Below are 18,434 nucleotides of genomic sequence, written 5' to 3'. Positions count from 1 at the left end.
ACATTTCCATGAACAATAGTGGAATAGCTGGATCCTTTTTTGTAAACCATAAAATGGCCTTGAGAAGAAAATAAAATTATAATTGTAGCCTAGATTTCCATCTCAGCATCTTTTATGAGACTTGTAAGAAGCTGGCCTTAGATTTGTCTTAAGAAAGGGTAGAAGTAACACTTTTTTTTTTGAATATGAATGCTAGATTTCATTAAAACTCAAACACAATCCAGTCTCTTACTAAGCTAGCAGAATGTAGTCTTCAGCCATTAGCACTTTTCAGTAACAATGTATCAAAATATGGGCCAAAAATATTAATTACATTTTAAAAAATGTCTGCTGATTTTAGTTGCCTCCCAGACAGGGAAAATTTCTGACAATCAACCAAATTAAATGCAAATGCATTAATGCTTGCCCCCAAAGAGAAAGGATTTGATCTAGTCCTTGGACTTCATTTTTTCTTATTTAAATACATATTAATATTGTGGTGCATTATTTAAATCTGCATTCTGCTTCTCTTGCTTTGGATTGCTGTGCAATGGTTTCTCATTTTTTATTTACCTGACTCCATTTAGCCCCTATGTTTAACTATGTCTCCATTTGTATTCATATATTAAAATGGTACTGCCAGCACTAATTTGCGACTGTGAAAATAATTGGGAATTATGCAATTTATTTCAAATTAAACACTGAGATTCCTGTAGATCTAGTCCATCTGCTTTGACTCTGCACAGTCGTGCTAATTTAATCCTGCTCACTGTATTTAAATTTTTGAATTTATTTTGTTCATGGTCATCCTTCAAGCAAAAAGACAATTATCTGGTGAAGCTGAAAACATCTTGAGCTATTATTCTGAATTAGGTCTTGGAAAGTGCTTCAGATATTTACATAGGTTTTTTTTTGGTTTTGTTTTACTTTATTTTGTTTTTGTAAGACATTATGCATTGCTGTTCTGCTGGGCAGAACAATTACACTGACTGGATGTCTACTCAGTATAGTCAATTCAGCAGACTGTGTGTATGTGTCTAAATTGCAGTTAGAAATAGTCTTTGACTTACATTTAAAGGGCAGGGTGAGCCCAAATTGCCCATCTCTTTGCTTCCTCTGCAGTTCACAGTGGATTGTGGGCTTGCTCTTACACGTTGCGGATGTGAAATGAATTCAATAGTAGACACAACCTGAAAGTCACGTATAATCCAAGTCTCAGGACCTTACCATAAGCCTGAATAATACTTGTTGCTTGTGTATTTTCAGAAAGACACATTATTTTTTTAAATCATGAAGAAAACCAAAAGTTGTTTGAAACAACGAAAGACAGTAATACTAACAAGAAGGAAAAATGAAGATTGAAGATAACTCTTTCCAATTCTGTCTGAACAATAAAACTGTTTCGCTCAGTGTGTGTGTGTGTAGGAGGTGGGAAGAGGTGGGGATAGGACAGGTAAGACTTTCAGAATCACCAAGAGAAAAATGCTGTTCTAAAAATTGAGTAGCAGATGCGGAGACTGGTAAGCTTCTTAAATTCTTCAGACTGTCATAGAAAATATAAGGTACTGCAAGGATGAGATGGGGATATTTTTTCCCTGTCCTGATGGAAGCTATTCCAGTGACAGAAATAAAATGTGGGCCATGTACCACTAAGAGAGAATGCAAGAAAGGCTGTGCTCTTGTAGTCAGACTATGTGGATAGCATTTTTTCTTCTGGGAAAAGTGAGACAAGGCTCCAGCCCTGGTATTGCTCTGGGAACATTCTGTATGTTTTGAATTAAAGAGTTAGGAGGTACAGTGCAGGAACAGAAACAGGAGTGCAGAATTTGGGCTAGAAAGAGGATATGTCCCTTTTGTGACCTGTTGCCGTTAACTGGCCTGGGCTTCTGATTGCTTTCACTCTCTTCAGAAATCAGGTCTTAATTAGCAAAATGACACTTAAGATTCACAAAGGATTTAGGGGGATATTTTTTTTTAAACTTTTTGGGTTTACTTGTCTGTATGTAAATTTGTTATTCTAAATACCTCTTTGTTTAAAAGTAAGCATACTAAAGCTTTAATTCAATAGACTATGTTCACTAAGACCCAGATTTGGCCTACCTGAATTTAGACAACTAATTTTTGGGTGTAAGCGGTGCATGATCCATCTACGGTCAGTAGAGAGAGACAGGAAGTGTCCTCTGGAAAGAGGACAACTCAGCCCAAGTAAAATCTGAATTGGCCTATGGAAATTCCTCCCCATCGGCAACAGAAGAAGCATGGAACAAGCCCGACTTACATTTAGGAGCCTGAAGTTAGCCAGAAGCAATCTGAGCCAAATGCATTAATACTTTTTTTTTCTTTTAATCATGTCTATTATTAAATACTACTCAGCCCTTGTTACAGGTATTCAGTCCACTAAGAAATAGATGAGAAAAGTCTGAGAAGGGAAAGAAGGGAAGCCAATTTTTTTACATAGTACTCTTAGCTGATGCATTCCCACCAAGCTCATCTTTACTATGAGAAGCAGCAGTCTCTCTTAGGAATTGAAACCCTTTCTGGGTTTTTGGCAGGTATATAAGGCTAGAATTTCAATGTATTTATTCTAAATTCTAGGCTTTATTCAAGAAGGGAGGAACACACTTCAGTGAAATCCAAATATTGGAAAGAAGCTGCCTTCACTTTCTTTTGGCACAAGATGTAATTGATTGCAAACTATAAGTCAGAAGAGCTACATATATACATGCGTGCAGAGTATTCTTTAGTTTGGAAGCTGTAATAGTGCTCTATAAGGGTTTTCAGGTGACAGCTTATTTCCCTCAATTGCCATGTAAATTATGATAAGAGTGGTAAGGGGACCCTTGAATTCTTGGTATTTACATCCATTAAATTTTAAGCAGCTGCTGCAGACTTTAGGGCACACAGATCTTCTGAGGCACCAGGTGCAACTGTCTGGAGTTTAAAAAGATTTTTATTTTAAGTCTCAGCAAACATATTTATAGAATTTCTTTAAGTGTGGCATCTAGAGATACCATTTTGGTTACTATTACCATTGTTGTTAATATTATTATTAATTGTCATTGTTATAATTATAAATTACAAGAATGGGTTGTAATGCTTTGCTGAGTTCTCATATTGTGCTGGTTCTGGCTGGGGTAGAGTTAATTTTCTTCAGAGTAGCTAGTATGGGGCTATGTTTTGGATTTGTGCTGAAAACTATTGATAATGCAGAGATGTTTTAGTTATTGCTGAGCAGTGCTTACACAGAGTCAAGGCCTTTTCTGCTTCTCACACCACCCCACCAGTGAGTAGGCTGGGGGTGCACAAGAAATTGGGAGGGGATACAGCTGGGACGGCTGACCTCAACTGACCAAAGGGATATCCCACACCATATGACATTGTGCTCAGCATATAAAGCCGGGGGAAGAAGAAGGAAGGGGGGGACATTTGGAATGATGGCATTTGTCTTCCCCAGTAACCATTATGCGTGATGGAGCCCTGCTTTCCTGGAGATGGCTGAACACCTGCCTGTTGATGAGAAGTAGTGAATGAATTCCTTGCTTTGCTTTGCTTGTGCGAGAAGCTTTTGCTTTGTCTTTTAAACTGTCTTTATCTTAACCCATGAGTTTTCTCACTTTTACTCTTCCAATTCTCTTCCCCATCCCCCTGTGGGGGAGTGAGCGAGTGGCTGTGTGGTGCTTAATTGCTGTCTGGGGTTAAACCATGACATACATGTATGAAGATCCCACTGACATCAGTTTTTGTCTGTTATTATTGTCATCAGTGATTATGATCAATGATAAGTTGAAAAACATTTCAAGAACATCTGCAGTCCCCAGCTGAGCTCGCAGTCTCATTTTGCCAGGCTCTACAAAAACACACAGCAACAGACTATGCCTCTGTCAGGATAAACAGATGTGAAACATATAAAGTTGCAGGCCTGACCTAAGTAGGAGAGGGAAACTTTTAGGTAGTACAAAATTAATTCTTTATTTTAGTTGACTAAGGCCATGATTTCAAAAATGCAAATCACTCTGGCTTTAGTGGAGCTTTAGTTCTGTCTTTTCTGCATTGTTCCAGAATATAGGGGATAATTATTAACTTGTTTTCTATTTTACTCACTTTAAAATACATTAATTCAGTAATATGAGTTTAGTTTGACTAGCTATAAAGGTCCACTGGTACAAGATCTAACAATTTTCAGCAGTCAAACTATCGAACAGATGATAGAGAAAACCAAGAAATATTGGGAAAAAAAAACCTTGAAATATTCTGATCATATCCTCAAGTGATACAGTACGAATTCATTGGAGCTGAGTGAGCCTGTGGAGGATCAAGCTCAGTGTGGTTATTTGGCAAGTTAGTGACTTTTGTTGGATCTTTTGTGTTTGCAAAGAACATGGGAAAAATTATGTAACCTGTAATATTAATACCCATAGGGTAACTTATATTCAGAAGCACAGTACGAAACAGTACTAACTTAGGATTTTAGATATAAACCATGACTAATGAAAGCAAGATCCCTCATCACAGACTGATCATAGGATATAAATAAGTTGTTTTTCTGACTCCTCATAAAAGACAGAAAATGGAGCCACATCCTATTAAACATAAATCAAGAAATGTTTCCTTTCTCTGTTCCTCAGAAAGTCCTCTCTGAAGATTTAAAGAAACCTCAAATTTGATCCTCTGTTTATTTGCTTCCTTTGCAATGCTTGTCTCCCTTTGTTTCCCTTTTCATTTCCACCAGGCCCCTGAAAATGTGCAATTACAGTTTTTAGTGATTATTTTTATACCAGGTTACAACTAATCTATTATTCCTGAGATTAAATTCAAACCATTTTCTGGACTAAGGCAAAATATGTATTGCTTTAATTTTACTTCTTTATTCAACAGCATGGTCTGGGAAAGTAAGAGTTTGAGAGAACCTTACATTTCAACAGCAAAATGCTTCAGTCTGTATCAGATGGGGAAAGCTTGTACAGTCACCTCCTGCAAGATATATGTCTCAGCTCAGCACTGAAAATGTTTCATTTGCATAGACACTCACTTTATTGATTGCAGCAGAAAAGACAACAGATAATAAATGTGATAAAAGTCAGTGCTGCTCAAATGAATACTTGTTTTTACCCTGCATGAAATCTCAGTGGAGCTTCTGCGATAGGTCTAGTCTCAGAAAACATTTATGTCTCACAAGCATTTTGTAGAAAATCTGCATGAAGTGATATAGAAAACCAAAGGAAGTCACAACTTTATATTCATGACGGTGAGACAGCACTGTAATTTGAAAATGCTTCCAATAAAATGGGGATGTACTTTCCTTGATCTGACATCTTCAAAACATTTTTGGCTACTGTATTTTACAGATATCCTGTGGCATGCTACGTGCATTTTTGGTGTGTATCACAGTCGCAACAACTTTACATTTCCTGCAGGTTTTACAGCACTCAGGCAGGTATTATGCCTTACCCTATGCCTTGCTGTCTTTTATTACCTTATCTGGCAGTTGAAAAGGATGTCCTGTGTCTGCACATATAAGACATTTGAATCTCAGATTCACATAAGAAATCATGGAAGATAGCGGATAAAATGTTTTTCTTTAATGGATGTTATCACCATTGTCTCTAAGATTCTTAATGGCAGGAAAGTAACATTTCTTAGAAACATGCTTCTTAGGTGTTTCTATTGTAGCAATTCATAGTGCCAATTAAAGCCATAGATTAATGGGATTGGCTTCATCTGTCTTCATTTAAGCATCTGAAAGTCAGATGCTTAAGTATGAACTAGTCAGCCTAGATTCCCCTGTCAAGTAAGATATGTACCTCCTAAGGGTGATTAATTCCTAAGGAGTGTTTAAGGTAGATCCTTTGAATTGCCTAGAAGCGTGTCTTTCTCCAAGCAAGGCAGCCTCTGGCATCAGAGATGAATGCAACTTTGTCAAGTCTGAAGTTAGTTATGCTGAACCTGTCCTTGAGTGCTTCTAGACTTAGATATCTGAAGACACCAGAAACTTAAGGTGGTACAAGGGGTCATGTGGAAACTCCATGCCTACTTTGTGTCAAATACAATGGAGTTTAAACAGCTGATAAAGATGATTTTATGCTTTTGGTTAAATTTTTTTTTTCTGAAGTGGGATAAGGAGCTGTCACAGAGGGTTCTCACCACTGTTCTTGTAGGGCTGGTAACTGCTAATGGGTGTCTGCAAGTGGTAGTGGCTCAAGTGCTTGTTATCTACTGGGGATCTCAAAAAAAATATTTTGTGGTGGTGTGTGTGTGTGTGTGTGTGCGTGTTTAGGTATGAGACACTGCAAGTTTAAGAGAACAGTATCATACAAAACAAAACCAGTATAAATTACATAAGTTATCATGACAATACTAACTCAAGGAGGATATTTAACAGTTATATGTTGGAACCCCCCAAAATGACCATGATAAAGGTTAAAGGACATTGCTGCTTTCTCCTGTTTGCCTGTTTTCATGCTCAGCCCATGCAGCCACATACCTGTTTCTATGAACTTGGAGACAGCCAGCACTCAGCAGCACTAAGGTCTACAGGACAGGTGCACAAAAGCATGAGAGCTCCATAGTGCTATTACTGAACTTGTTTTTTCAGCACCAAAAATGTCATTCAATTTCATAATAAAAAGGAGGGTTAAAGCACACATTTACAGAATAAAGTCTCACAAATCATCTCATGCATGAAATCACAGGATAAATGGGGTAGCAGGACCAATCAACTCATGGTTTTTCATGCTCAGCCCATGTTGTTGCATACCCACCTCTGTGACTTTGGGGGTAGCCAGGGGAATCCCAGCTGAGTCTAGGATCTCTGTGCTGCTGTGTACTTCCTCTTGTGATGTGTCATGGTGCTGACATTGGTGCTAGCATGCACCATCTGCCCTTAGTCCAAAAGGGAATGAAACTCAGTAAGATTTTACTGAGGACTATCAACTTCTGATGGGAACGAATCCCACTACACCCAAGGTAAGAGATACACCTGAGATACAAACCATTCAGTGGTAACAGCTTTTTTGAATGCTGCACCTGTTTCCAACAGACTGATTTGAGTGCAGCTTTATCCTGGATAAAACCGTGGAAGATGCATTACCTGCAAAAAATGGTAAACAGAAGATTTGCAAGTCTAAAGGGACAAGCGAAGTACAGTTCTCTCAGCCAGAACATGAAGGACCTGGTCTGGCGCTAATTCTTGGGACATTCTCATAGAATTCACTGGAGACTAGATTGTGATCAAATTAACAAGTATATGAGTAGAGAGAGAGGTGTGCTGAATTCAGAAATCAAATCCAGGTTTTCTAAATTTCAGCCTAGTGTCTAAACCATCAGACTTATTCTTCCTTTCCAATTAAACATCTGGTTTCTGCAACTGGAAGTACATTTTATTGACACCTATGAGAAAAGTTGGTAACTTTCCAACACTTTTCCACTAAAAAAAAAAGCTGTGAACACAATTGATATTTCATGCTTATTTTCTCAAGTTGTCTTATCCTTGAATATATGGGTGCTGTATGGTAAAGTAAGATATTAAATACCATGGGATCAAAGTCTTCACTATTTGTTCTGCATTAAGGGAGAATGCTATGCTGACATAAAAAGTAATATTTATTTTTATACATCTATCTATCTTACTATTCTGCTTATACAACAGACTGTTGAAATGGAAATAGCACCAAGTCTGATGTTCAAAAGCAAAAATAAAGAAAAGGCAAAGTATTTTTTTTATTCTTATCAAAACCTGATAGCCTCCAAAAAGATTTTTTTTTTTAAAGTGTTTTATGGGTTTCTCATTATTTATTTCCTAGTCTGGGTTTTAGAAACTCAGAGTTGAACCCTGTGAACATCTTCAGCTCTGTTTATAATTTTCTTTTAAAATCGCTATAAAAAAAGCCTAGTTTTAGGTGTCACAATAATGAATAAATTAAAAGTATGGATTGCTGTATAAATATGAGAGCTATTACAACTATTTAGAATGTGATAAAAATCTTTGTCCTTCTTCTCTTTGCAAACACAAAAAACAACGCATATTATAGATTCAATAGTGAGTGAGTATATTTAATGTTGAGCTTCCTTGAGATTACTGCAAAGTGTTATCTTTTTTGACATTAAGCACCATGATTAGCCCAAAAATAGTTTTCTTTAGAAGTAATATGTTAGTATTTGTGTTAACATTAACATGTTAAAATGAAGGGCAGTTAGATTTATTATTAGTAAATGAAAATACTGTTAAATGCACATTAAATTTTTTTGAAACTTACCTATTTTAAATGTTCTGTAACATAATTATATAAAGGTAAATTCAGTTTTAAAATGTCAGATAGTGTTATCACCTTGCAGGCAGCCCTCCAAGGTTAATAATGTCAGGAAATATACAGTGTTTTTGACTATAAGATTAAACTTCTTATTTGGAAAAGGGCTTTAAATTTCATTTCAAAAGTAGATTTCATGCCCCAAGAAATTTAAACTGTGACATTTAGAAAACATTATTATTATAATGTAGTGAAAAATTATAGTGTACATGCTTCTTGTTCAATCCATCAAGACTGCTTCTGGAAAGACTGGGAATCTTTTCGCAGGTAAAAAAATGTGAAATTCACTGAATAATCGATGCCACCAACTGTTCATCCTCAGGAGACAGATAGTTAGGCAGAAATAATTACTTCCTTAACTGTGTTCACTGGAGTTTGAAAAGAAAACCTTAAAATGTATTTGAAACTTGTTTATATTTAATGACACTTTTTCCTGAAAAGATTTAACTTCCACATTGAAATTCCAGAAATATCTGATAAAAATTAAACAGGTAATGCTGATAACTCTTTCTGTATTAACTGTTAAGATTGATTGAACTTGACTAGATAATGCTGTGATCCCACATGATCTTTTCAGGAAGTGGGGGTTGTCTTATACAAGAAAGATGTATACTTACACTTTTGCTTCAGGTTTATCTTTTTGATCACAGCTTTCAACAGAAAAAAAGAAAAAAATAGGTTTACCATTTGATATTTGTTATTGCTCCCAAGATTATTTACCATAATCTTCAAATAGGTATGTGCTAAAATGTATTCTGACTTCTTATCAGACTGACTCCACAACCATGAACTGGTTTACTTGCAAAATTCAGATTAGGGCCATAGATTTTTCCAAATCATTCTTTGATCCCTGTAGTTGGGAACCCAAGACTGCAGGGTCTGCAGAGCTCACCTCTACTACAATCTAGAAGTAGTCAGACCAGACGTAAATGAGATAACATTTGTAGGAGAGATAGATATCATCAGGCAAAATATTACCAATGGAATTGATATATTACTGACATTTTTGAGGAAGTGTAGAACACAGGATGCAACTATATCTGTACGAGGCTGGTCACAAGTCCTTAGGAAAGAAGAATTACTGCTAAAAGATGTAGGGAAGGATTGCTAGAATGGTATAGGAGAATGGAGAGTCCATCTAGGAAGCAGTCATTCAAAGAACATATCTTGTTTAGTGGAGATTGAAAAGATGACTGACTGCTGTCTATATATATCTGAGGCATACTGGGGAGGGGAAAGCCTACTCAAACAATAGCTCAGAAACAATGAAAATTCCCATTTAATACATTTAGAGTGGAGATTAGGAAGATTCTAATTATGAGAAGAATGAAGTCCTAGAACAGCCTTCCGCTAAAAGTACTTGGGAGCCAGCAGCTTGACTACTTTTAAGAGGATCTTGGTAAATTAACAACTGGATTATGTGATTTCAATACCAGGGGCACAGGAAGTCATTTCCTTCAAGGCAGGCTCAAAGGCCAAAAGTGGTAGAACAGTGCCTACTTTTGAATAAACTTCAGACTGGTAAAAAAGAAATGGACAATATGAAACACGGCAATAATATTTTCCTATTAAAGATAGCAAGCATGAAATGTCTCATAAGGAAGCTAATGGGGGAGAGAAGCCAAAAAGACTGCCACTTACCCTTGAAAATAAGCAAGTGAAGCCTTCTAGCCCAGTGCTCAGAATCTCTATAGGCATGTCTTGATGTTATTTGTTACATAAGAAACCGACTTCAGTGTTAAAAATACCGAAGAAAAAGGAAGTGTTTTAGTTAACTGCACTGCCATAGCCCATCTCTGCAGAAGTGGTGAGCTGCCCCCAGCAAAAGTATGGCCAGTCCTCTGTGCAGAGACCAGCGGAGGAGATGAGAGAAGATGCAGAGTCAGAAAATTAGTTTAGAGGGCTATCTTCAAGAACCATTGCTAAAAAGAGATTTGTTCGAAGGAGGAAAGAGAACAATTTACCACTCTTCAGGTACCCTGGCTGTTCCTCATGTAGAGGTGAGTAGTGAAAGCACTATCCTTTACGTTCCTTGGTTGCCCTGTTAACAATACATTTTTGTTAACCATGTAGAAGCAACGCAGCTCTGACATGTGATTCATTAGTATTGTAGTTGGATAGATATATACGAATCATACTGCTTCACTTAACGTCAGCCAGCAACTGACCATTAATTTCATCAATCAACGACTGTGCCTCATGGACTGGTTACAATTAATGTTAAGTCAATGGTGTACAACGGTGTGTATAAGCCCTGACAGATGTTGTGGTTCTCACAGGGCTTTGTGTTTTTTAAAGAAACTGCTTAGGCCTCAGAGAACTTTTGATATAAATGAGAAAAAATAAAAGGTGGAAGAACAGATATCTTAAAGAGAAAGTTCAAGACCCAGAGCCAGTAAAGAACACAGATATTCAGCTGCACTCTTCCCAACATTTTGGTAGAATTGTTATAAAAAGCAGATTGTTATGTCAGCCAATAAAAATGTGAAGATAAAGATGATTTGAAATCATCTTTCTCTCTTAGATACCTAACTACCACTGAGTTAAGAGCCATGTGAGACTGGGTTCAGGTCTGGAACTGTTTGTTGCATTCAGCAACATACTTCTAATCTGAGTTAAGAACTTCAGTCTCCTCTTTTAAGACAAGTTTCTGATAGTGTTCTCACTTAGCTTTTTGATAATAGTCCAGATTACTTAATTTAGTCAGAAATTTGGAGAAGGTGAGAATTGGAGAGTTAAATTCAGTGCTCTTCTCAGCATGAAAGAAGACATGTCTTCCCTGATAGTGTGTTCAGTACTAGATTATAAATTAGTACGGAAGGAGCCACCTTTCAGCTCTTCAATTGACTTGAAGCATTGTGCAAAACAGAATTCAAGACTGGTAAGGCCAAAAAGACAGAAGATGAAAAGAGAAAGCAAGTGAAAATGAGGAAAAAGTCACAAGTTCATTGAATAAAATACAGAAACAGGAATGTAGTGGGTTATCTGGCTACAGAAACTGCAGATCAAATGGGGGCAAATTGGTATGCTGGTTTCTCTTGGTAGTTTAGGAGGAAGCTTTAGGATTGTTGAAGAACCTACAATTGATTCACTCTTTGGAAACCACCCTGTATAATTTTGATAGAATCAGTTCAACGGAGCATGGTTGTTCTCCCATGTTCCCAAAGGAGGAAGGAATGTCCTGGCAACTTTCTGCAGTTTTCTTCAGATTATGAAGTCAGGTAGGTTATCAAGTGTAACAAAGAATCCAGAGGGTCTGAAAATAGGGATGAAATTTACAGGCATAAAGCTTTAGTCAAGGAACAAGATCATAAAAAATGAAAGTGACTATTAATTCCTAAGTACAGAAAAGCAGAAAAATTACCAGTCTAATGTATGAAGTAGCGGGTAAACTGAAAGACTTTACTGCTAGGTGGAAAGACTGTCTGTGTATTGACTGCCTGTTCCAGGTGAGGTATCAATGATTAAGGAACCACATTTTTCATACAATTACCAATTGATTATTCCCAATTATTTATTTTTCATAATGGGTGGAAGTCATGGTAGTTTATCAAATCATTGCAAAGTCTTCCATAAGTATAAAGGAAAGTTATTATAGGATCAAGAGGAAGTGTGACAATGAGTAGCCAGAGAAATCCAAGAAAAAACGCAACTACAGAGTGGTGGAACAATCAAGACATAAGCATGCTTTATAAAAACAAAAAAAAAGGTAATAAAGCACTGGAAAATATATTTCCTATATCTAAAAATTTTATCATTAGTTTTTTAATGTATTTAGGGTTTGAATCAGAAAAGTGACAAAACCACAGCTGCTGAGCAAAGTTCCTAAAGAAGAATGCAATCTTACACACTTATTCTGACAAAAATTGTACCTGAACCAACACTGTAGGTTAAGACTTTCAGTGATCTAGGGTGTTTAAAAACCTTTAGTGAGAATAATCCTGATAGTATTGATTAATTATTGGCACGATAAGATTTAGAAGTACTAAAACTTTTTGCTAGACTCTCCAGTTTATTCAAATGAAGTCTAGCTTCCAGTTGCCTGGATTTCATTTTCTTATATTGTTTCATTCTCAAGTTATTGAACAAAAGTTTTGTGATGAAGTAATTCCCTAGATCTGAAAGGCCATTACATACATTACATTACATCACATAACAGCCATTACAGGAACTACCCTGCAAATTTGGTTCCCACATCTCAACTTTTCAGATGCTTCCACAAAAATCACAAATTCAAAATTTAAGAAAATATTAATATTCTACCATAACTACATAAAATTATGATGCATTTACAATTCCTGTATAAATGAATGCTTTTTAATTTTTAATAACAATCAAATGCAATCCACTGTAATATAATATTATACCATGGATCCATATGTTGCTGTTAGGAAAGTCACTAAATTTAATCATTTTACCTCTCTTGCTTTTGGTCTGTCGCTTTTTCAGATCTTTTAGTTGGTTTTATTTTTTATTAGTGTTGTACCTTTAGTAAGTTTGATATAGTAGTTATATCTGAGAATATTCAGACTAGCTATCTTATGCATAGAGGCAAAGAGATTAAATATCTCTCAATTACTGTAATACATTAATGATAGCCTTGCTGTTCTCTCTCTGAATATCTGTTATTTACTTGCTCTTGATAAATGCATTTTGTTTTTGTCATGTCAACATTTTAATTATACATTGTTTCCATGGCACGACCTTTGTCTGGCATATTTTTCAACAGATTTTTCTAACGTCTTAAAAATTTGTCTTTTATGGACTTACTATGGACTTATCTACTACAGAAGAAGCCAGCTAAAGCATAGAGCACAAGAGCAATTTCAAGTCCTCAGCTGGAGAGTGATTTGCCTTATTTAAAATAAGAGAATCTTACCAAATATTCTGCTTAAGAGTATAAAACAACACAGACAGTGGTCTACTTGTATGTTCTACATACTGTCTTGGAGAAAAAGGACAAAGACGTATCACAACAGATATAACAAATCCAGCTAGTCCGTCACAGATATCCTTAACTGAGTTTTCTGTTCAAGAAAGCTCTTTGCAGCCAACAAAATGATGTATTTTTGTCAGCAATATGTTCTCTGAGTACTAGCTGAGGTTTCTGTTGCTTTTTTGGTCTATAGGTTTCTCTCTCATTTTATTATGTTTTCACTCTTGGTAGAAAACAATCATTGTCCTTATCACTTCGGGAAATGAATTCTTTTTAAGTATAGATTAATAAAATATTGGTAAAAGCCATTATTATGTACATATGACTGAAGTGAACAAAAGTAATTTTATTCCTCGAGACTTTTTAAAGCTGCAGCACTATTGACTGTCTGAACCTCATTTATTTCCCGCATGTAAGCATTTTTTTTTTTTTTTTAAGGAATGAAATGCCAGGGTTCAGGGTGGTGCATCTTTCATTAAATCTGCAGTGATGAAATCTGTTTAATAATATGTATGCCATTCTTTTCCCCTCCCCCAGCTTTCATCTGGGATGGAGATGTAATTGAATTTTTTTCTTTCATATTTTCCATAGACAGGTAGTAAAATCCATGTTATTTTTAAGACACTGTGAAATTCCACTTGTCAAGTTAGAATATAGCAAATATATATATATAGTAAATATATATATATATTTGCTGCCAGCAAAAAGATAAAAAAAGATTGGCAAATATTCCTGTTAAGACATCAGATTAGTAGCCACAACTAAGCAAAGAGTAAAACAAAAAGAAAAGGAAAATCATTATCAAAAAACCACAGACTCAGTCCTCAAGCCTAAAAACACTTAGGATTGTGCATACTTTTATATAAAAGAATAATCTCCTTGAAGTTCATGGGATCATTGTAAATGAAATTGAAATTTTGCTTACAATCTACAGTGAAATGATTAACTGTGGCTACAGTTTCAGCTATCTCATGAAAAATAAATAGTTTTGTAAGCTCTTATCTTTATAATAACAGGGAATAATTCATCTTTTTTATTGAGTGCTTGGAATATAAACAGTATTATGTTAAAACATTCAAGTTGGATTTATAAAGCAAGATTCTGAATCTTGGTCAGTCCTTTAGATCATTAATCGTGTTACAGAGAACTGGAACTGGAAAGAATGGAGACAATTGCTCTTTGCACTGCATACACAAATATATGTTAGTTCAGAGAGAATATTTTGTTGGGTAAAATACTTGAGCTCAAATTATAGTTTTGTCTAAGATATTGAGGAATTGCAGATAAAATTTAAAAAGCATTTTCTAGAAATAACTAAATAACTAAAGCAAACTGCCTCTTTAAATATTGATCAGATTGACTTATTAAGCCTAACACTCTCTTTACATTATAGTTAACTTTATTCCTTCAGGTAATGATGCTCTGCTTGTAGATTACTTTAGTGCTGTCCTATGGTAGAACTTTCGTGTCCATTTTAAATTCCAGATGAAGCTCATAAAAACAAAGCCTGTTTCTACACTTTCTTTCCTTCTATCAAATAGGGAAGAGTTTTATATTTCAGCTACACATTGACACTTTAGATTTTCAAAGTAATTCTATATCGTAGCATGTGTTACTACCCAGCTCTGATGGGGCTAGTGTGGGATCCAGTTCTTCAGCTTCCTCTAGTTTGAATCAACTTATTTTTCAATATCTTCAAATATAAATTCTCTGGTGTCCTTCTCTACTAGTTACAAATTCATTGAGGTGATACAGGTCTGAAAAAAAATGGACTTGTAAACTGGCGTACACTGAAAGGAAGGAAAAACACATGGTTTGATCATAGAAAGAACAGCTGTTGTGGGACTATGGTTTTAAGGGGAGAGAAAGGCACTGTGATACAGCACAGTGGAAACATTAAAGAGGTGGCTTACAAGTGCTCTTCAGTTACAGGAACTGTTGATAAGGCTGTGGTGGGTTGACCTTGGCTGGACGGCAGGTGCCACTATCAGTGGCTACTCTATCACTCCCCTCCTCAGCAGGATGGGGCGGGGTGGGGAGGGAAAATGAGGTGAAGATAAAAACTTGTGGGTCAAGATAAAGGCAGTTTAATAAAAGCAAAAGATGCGTGCAGCAGCAAAAGCAAACCAAAGATTTATTCTCTACTTCCCATCAGCAGACGATGTCCAGACACTTCCCCGGAAGCAGGGCTTCAGTATGTGTCATGATTGCTCCAGAAGACAAACGTCATAAATAATGACTGCCCCATACGCCTCCTCCCCCTTTTCTCTTAGCTTTTATTGCTGGACGGACATCATATGGTATGGAATATGGTCAGTTTGGGTCAGCTGTCCTGGCTATGTACCCTCTCAAGATCTTGCCTACCCCCAGCCTACTGGTGAGGGGGGTAAATGTTGGAGAGACAGTCTTGATGCTGTGCGAGCACTGCTCAGAAGTAGCCAAAACACTGGTGTCTTGTCAACACCTTTCTAGCTACTGCTATGGGGAAAATGAACTCCATCTCACCCAGACCCAATACAAAGGCCAACAGTTACCTCTCTGATCTGTCCTCCCTGGGACATGTGTGTGTTACTAGATAAGGAGTGGTCAGGGAGTGGACCTATGACTGCCCCCGCTGCCTAAATGTTAGCTTGCTCCCTGGCTCTGGGCTTGGCTGGCTCTCCCCAAGACAAAACTTGTCTACAGGGATCTAAAGCTAAGCAATGTGGATACAAATCAGTTGATGCCACTTTGCTTAGGCCCATCCCTTGCTCTTTTACTACTTATCCTTGTAGATAGTCAATATGTCCTCACATGCATGAAATGCCGCTTCTTACAAATCTGATGATGCTGGAGGCTCTTCCAGATGAAAACTTGTGTGACTTGCTTCCCCAGCACTGATGGGATAATACAAGGACAGACTAATAGACATCAGTAAGCCGAGGACTCCACTGCGGAGCAGGGACATACCTAATTCTGTCTTCTTCAAACAGTAAGGTAACAGTTGCCTGGGCTGAGGGCAAGTATTGAGTCACCCACCCTCTTCCTTATTGCATGCTTAAGGCCTGAGATTGAATGAGTCTGCAAATGCATGTAATATTGTATGGACCTATTCTCTGTATCCTCTCTTTAAGATGTTACATCCCTGTTACCCACAAAATGGCAGCTGTATCTTTTAAAAGTGGACTCTTAGAAATGTGGTGCATCTGAAGGCAGGAGCATGTATATCGTATGTATCTATACTCTATAATCTTTGTTTATTCCTCTGTAATGGTCAGTGCATACATATTTGTTCAAAAATGAGTGTAAATACTTTGAAAATATTTCATAATATTTAAGAAGTCTTCTCTGTAACTTTCTGGTGTTAGTACATAATAGCCCTGACTAAGGTTCAGAGTAATTTCAACTGTTTTCAGAATTTTGCCGCCACTAGAATAAGTTAACCCCACATTTTTTTCCTATACAGACTTTTCTCTTAACTCTCTCAATAGTTATTGTAACAGACTAAGTTCTTATATTACTCTCTGTGTTCCCTACTGTTACTTTTTCTTTCCAGTAAGCTCTCTTCAGAGATAACTAGAAGTATGAATAGCACTTATAATTCAATCTCTTTTAGAATAACATTTCATTAATTCCTCTGTATTTGTATCTACTCATGCCATTTGTGCACTCTGCTATTGTGCACTCTACTCCTGTTTGCTTTATTACTCCTTTTAAGTATCACACTGCAGGCTTTGGAGATTTCTTCTTTCTCCTGTGTGATGCAAGGCCACTTAGTACACATTCCGTTGCCTTGCCCTTGCTTGCTTGTTTTTTTTTTTTCTACATATAAGCCACTTATCTGAAAAGTCTGAATGTATTTTGTCCAAATACAGTACACGCTCTAACAGTTACATCTTCTTTATACTCTGAGGAAACAATGAAAAGAAATAATCTGGTTAAAAAAGGAAAGAAAGAAAAACAGTCGATCTCTATGCACAGGACAAACAGCATGGTTAAAATAGTCTGAAAAAGTAAAATCACAATTCTGATATTTAATCTGAAACTCTTACATTTTGTTAGAATCAAAATGAGAAGGCTCACTACTAAGGCATTTAAAGTTCTGCAGGTTTTAATGTTTTATTTTACAGATTTTGTAGGAACGGCACAAAAATTATCAGCATTTACACATATCCCAGAAGATTATTTGCTAGTAATGAATATAAATTAAAGTTTATTTCCAGTTTAGGTAAAATTTGATTGGAAAGATAGAAGAGGAACAAGCTGGAGGAACCACCTCTCATACAAATGCTTTAACAAATCCACATTAGCCACAGTATATCGAGTATAATTTTGAACTCTTTCTCCTTTTCCACACTAGCATTGATTGAAATGCCTTCTGCTGAAGTTTTCTTTTTATAATGTACTGTGGCTGTATGACACATTTTGGAAGCTTTGTGGGACTGGTATTGACTGGACTGGATGGATACAAGTTCAAATTCCCATAAAGCTTAAAAATAGATTCTGAAAGAATCCAGTCACTTTCAGAAAGCTTTCCAATACAGAGGATGCTTGTAATATGCATCTCGTGTTGGCCAGAAAGCTCACTCAAAAGCTGTTAAAATTCTGTCTCACCAGATATTGTCAACAGAAACAAAACTAGCAGAAAATCCATCTCTGTTCCAGAAATTTATTCTTAAGTATTGTTTGCTTTGAAAGTCCAGATCCCCCAATTTCTTGTCAACCAGTGTCATCTAGAGCATTGTCTTTCACTGATTCTTCTTTAAAACAGCTTTTTTATAGTCAAGCCACATAAACCCAGACTTGATAAACAGAATGGTTGAGGTTGGAAGGGACCTCTGGAGGTAATTTGGTCCAGATCTCCTGCTCAAGCAGGGCCAGCAATCCATATACTTGGATTTCAACTTTTGGATGAAATGTGTGGAAATAAGGAACATTGTTGGACCTGGGTCTTCCAGATCCAGGGTTTTATAGGGTTTAGCCTTATATATTGTGCTTCATTACTTTGCATTTAAGTGTCATTTGGATCAGGAGAGGTTCTGAATTCCTCCTGAGGTCTAAACCTTGGAGAACAATGGAACAAAACTGGCAGTTCACGAGAAGCAAGGAACAACAAAAGATTATTCCTAGATAAAGGGAAAGCTTTCACACTCTTACTGCCAAATGGCAAAGCAGTTGTGAAATTCACAAAAATTGCTTTTCTTGGAAGGAATTTAGTTTACCCGTGCAGTCTTAAG

The sequence above is a fragment of the Platalea leucorodia genome (assembly GCF_965183815.1).
Source record: "Platalea leucorodia genome assembly, chromosome: 2".
NCBI classification, from domain to species: Eukaryota; Metazoa; Chordata; class Aves; order Pelecaniformes; family Threskiornithidae; genus Platalea; species Platalea leucorodia.
This window is presented reverse-complemented; position numbering follows the sequence as displayed.